Source organism: Panthera tigris, chromosome D1 (genome assembly GCF_018350195.1).
Source record: "Panthera tigris isolate Pti1 chromosome D1, P.tigris_Pti1_mat1.1, whole genome shotgun sequence".
Taxonomy (NCBI): Eukaryota; Metazoa; Chordata; class Mammalia; order Carnivora; family Felidae; genus Panthera; species Panthera tigris.
This window is the reverse complement of record NC_056669.1, coordinates 93561333-93566149: the sequence shown is the minus strand read 5'-3', so window position 1 is coordinate 93566149 and position 4817 is coordinate 93561333.

The following is a 4817-nucleotide window of genomic DNA, read 5'->3' as shown; positions in this document are numbered from 1 at the left end:
AGTTACATGTTTAGTTTTTAAAGAGACTGTAAATCTGTTTTGAACATAAACATTTTTTATGTTCCCTCTTACATATGAGTGATCCAGTTTACCCATATCCTTGCCAGCATTTGGTGTTTTCACTGTTTTTAATTTTAGCCATTCTTATAGGTGTGTATTGATAAGTCATTATAGTTTTACTATGTGTTCTCTCGTACCTGATGATGTTGAACATCTGTTGATGTGCTTTTTTGTCATCTTTACTCCCTCTTCGTGAGCCATCTCTCCATGTACATTTGCCTGTTTTGTAATTAGATTGTGTTTTTTTGTTGTTGTTTAACGGAATCTGTGTATGTTTGTACACTAAATCCCCACATCAACTGGAACCAGATTGATTTCACTTCATAGATGTATTAGACGCCACCCAAAATCTAGGTATTTTTTTTACCTAGTGGTCCTTATCCTCTTATTTTCTGAAATACTCAACTTGGCATTTCTGATAGTTGTAAAATGAATCAAGCTCTATTCAATGTCAAGGGAGTACTGTACAACTTGCAGAAAGGGAGGTGTTCCCAGGAATGAAGCACCTGGGAAATTAGAACTCTTTTTTAATTTAGTACTTCAGTGAGAGTCTTACAAATGGAATATGAATTTCAAAATGTCCCTGCTGAAAAAAAGAATGTTCCTTGCTATTGTTTAAGTCTATTTCGAATGTTGCTTACTCTTTCTTGATTGAGAAAGATGGAAAGAGCCTGTCAAATCTCCCAATTAGTTTTCCATTTTATTTTACATTCCATTAAGGAAAGACATGGAGTAATGCATCCAGTGAAACATGTGCTTAATCATGCAGGGCCATTGCCTAATTCCTGTGATTCTCTGAGAAAGCTGTTTAGGGACTTAATTATATGCAAGTTTATTTTTGTAGGTACCACAGAGAATATTGGGCATTTAAAAGGAGGTCATGACTCTTTATGTATAAATATACAGATCTTTCTTGATTTACATTGGGGTTATGTACTGATAAATGCATCTTAAGTTGAAAATACATAAATTGAAATGCATTTAATACACCTTAATCTATCAAACATCACAGCTGAGCCAAGACTACCTGGAATGTGCTCAAAACACTTCTACTAGCCAGCAGTTGGGCAAAATCATCTAACGCAAAGCCTTATTTTATTTATTTTTCTTCACAAAGCCTATTTTATAATAAAGTTTTGGATACCTCATGCAATTTGTGCAATACCATACTGAAAGTGAAAACTAGACCAGCTGTGTGGGTACAAGATGGTTGTGAGTGCATCGATTGTTGACTGGCTGTGTGGGTACGGAATGGTGGTGAGCACATTGATAATTTACCCTCCTGAGCACATCACTGACTGGGTGAGGCAGCTATTGCCCTGCCCAGCATCAGGAGAGAGTGTCAGACTGCATATCACCATCCCAGGAAAAGATCAAATTTTAAAATCGTTAAGTTCAGCTTCCACTGAATGTGTATCACCTTTGCACCATCATAAAGTCAAGAAATCATAAGTCAAACCATCATTAAGTTGGTGAGCATATGTATTTATAAAAGGAGCCCCAAGAGAAGGTGAGGATGATTTCTTTTATTTCACTAGAAGGAAGAGTAACCCTGAAAGAGATTTTGTGACCTACCTGCTCAATCCTTCCTTAGTACAGGTGATTCAGTTATTATTCTAAATCATAAAAATAGGGGGAGAAAGAGGAAGTTTCCCTGACCAAAGACTTCAGTGATTATAACTTGCCTACAGGGTGAAGCCAATACTGCTTATCAGGGCATGCAGAGACTGTCATCTGAGCCCATCCTGCCTTTTAACTGTCTACTCTGTCTGCATTTCTGTGTCTCCCATGTGATCACATGGTCACACTTCTTATCCACAGTTCTGTGCATTTGATCTCTGCCTTCTGTAGATGCTTCTCAGTTGCATTCCAAGGACCAGGGGCCTATGGCCACAGGGCAGACCTTGCAAATTTTTATTCTTTCATTCCATTATTAAGATGGACTTTGAATACACAGATTATTTTATATATCTTACAAATGCCTAAACCCAATCTGAAGTGAAGTAGAATCAGGGCACCTGCATGGCTCAGTCGGTTAAGCATCCAAGTTCAGCTCAGGTCATGATCCCACAGTCTGTGAGTTCCAGTCCCACACTGGGCTTTCTACTGTCAGAGTGGAGCTGCTTCAGATCTTCTGCCCTCTTCTGTCCCTGCCCCTCCCCCCACTCATGCTGCCGCTCTCAAAATAAATAAACTTAAAAAAAAAAAAAAAAGAATTGCCCACTGAACTCAGCATGCCCCTGACTGAGAAACATAATATTTTTAAAATTTTAATTTTTTTAAAAAAGAACTAGAGATAGGATATAAGAAATCTAGGAATATAATAGCTCAATAAATGGCAACTGCTCAAATGATGCACAAAATAAACATAAAATACAAATATCTATTTAGATAGTACATAAGTTGAGAAACAATGAAAATAAAAAGAATAAAAATCCTTTCTACAACAATGCTCTAAAGTTAACATTAGATCTTTAGCAAAGTGACAGAATCTTTTTCCAGTCCCAATTCAGTTCCAGGATTCAAAACCATAATGTAACTTACTCTGTGCTTTTGCTGTCTCTGTAAAGTGGGAACAATAATAGTACTTAGCTAGTGTTACTATGATTATTGAGTTAATTCAGAGCAATGCCTGGTATACAGAAGCACTGTATAAGTGTTTAACATTATTAGTATTGGTGTTACTGAGAATCTTTTTTTTTTTTTTAAAGTGTTTATTTTTGAGAGAGACTGGGGAGGAGTGGAGAGTGGGACAGAGGATCAGAAGTGGGCTCCCTGCTGATAGCAGAGAGCCTTAAATGGGGCTTTAACCCATGAGCCATGAGCCCATGACCTGAGCCAAAGTCAGACACTCACCTGACTGAGGCACCTAGGCACCCCAAGAATCTCCTTGATTACTTTAGGCATTGTCATTTCCCAGCGCCAGAAACTCCAGATAAACAATACATTTTTTTTTTTTGCTTTTATTCTAAGTAAGTCAAATGTTGCATGGTGTATGCTTACGTGAAATTCGAATTTAACTCAGTGTGCTGTCATGGTAGACCCCCTCCTGAAGGATTGTGGTGGCCTTCTCAGAACAAAGGAGGGCAACATGGAACGTGGCCCAATCAACTCCTTTGATAGGGAAAAATCTGTTACAAGATGGCTGACAGGACTGATAGGGGAATTCCAGTCCCTACCCGAAGACTCCTCTTCCGGGCTTTTCTTCCCACCCTGCTTGCCACGTTCCAAGAGACTCTAAATTGTCCCAGGTGTTGGTGCTCTGGGCTCAGACCTCTGGATAACGATCTCCTCTGAGCCCACTGGTGTAAAATAGATCTCCGAGTGCTGCTTGTTTCTTCTGCTGCTTGTTTCTTCTGCCGGATGATCCAGACCGGTTTCTCTAACACCTTTACATTTATGCATAGCTCTGATGTAACTCTGTAACTTGGACTGTATCCAATCAGACTTTATGTGTCACCATATATGGGAGACAAAGAAGTAGAAATTGCATAAAAAATTACACCCTGCTGCGCTTGGAGTTTACCCTTTTTGGGGTCTTAGACTGCTGAGCTCATGCCGGCACAAATAAAGCTGCTTCCTGGAAAGAAGGCCCTCAGTGTCCCATCTCTGTGTGCAAGAATCCTGCTACACTCCATTATTATTTGATAAATCTGGCAATTCTAGACTTAACTAGACCACTTCCTCATCAGTAAAGTAGGGAAATAACATTAGCTTCACAGGGTAATTTTGTATTTAAAGTGCATGGTACAAAATAACTACTCATTTTCTGTACGTCTTTGCTCAAATTCTGCCTTTCTGGCTTAACCCTGACCAACTTATCTAAAATTTTAATAATCTTCCCATGACCTCATATCCCCCTTCTCGACACTTTTTTGTTTCTCCTTAATCCTTCTACGTATACTATCTATCTATCCCACTAGAATATAGCTTTTTGAGGACAGAGACTATTGTCTGTTTTATTCACTGTTGCATCTGCAGTGCCCAGGAAGTGCCTGACACTTGTAGGCATTCAATAAATAATCGTTGCTTGAATGAATGAATGAACCTATCAACTAATCAGTGTTCATTTTGCTATAACCTTTCTATGCTATACAGCAAAAAATACAAAGCACTTGCTTAGTGAATGTTTTGGTCCTATGAGCCACGAAAGGTTTGTGGGCAGCAGAGGAATGAGCTGGTAGACTTATGGTAGGTTTCTCTGATAGCCCTAGGCACAGTAGTTTGGGACAAGACCGTGACGCAAACTAGAATGCAGGTAAGGGAGGTAAAGTGATATGGGTATATGATAGGAAATGTAGAACTGAAATTACCATGGGCAAAACCAGCTACCATTTTAGACATGATTGGGCAGTCATAGGGTTCTTCTTTCCTAAAACATTAAGTGTTCTTTAGGAGACATGATTAAAATACACAAACCATTTTTCAGTTGAAGGAACTAAGCGTAAATCTGAAATAAAAGATTTGAGTTCACAACTTCAACAGGCTCCAAGTCCACCCTTCTTTCTAAAACAGCACAGCTTCTTAAGCCCTAAGGAGCTGAGACAAATTTGCCTCTAGCCTTGGGCAGATTCACAAGCCTACATTCTATAGAGTGCTTATCCATAAAATGGGATAATGCCACAATCTGCCTCCTAGGGGCTATTAGAGAGATTTATTGGTCAGGTTTGCTAAGTACTTTGAGGAGGGAAAGCACAGTGCTGCTTAGACGTGAGTTGTCATTCTGCATACCCTAATACCTGAAATTCGCAGGTTCC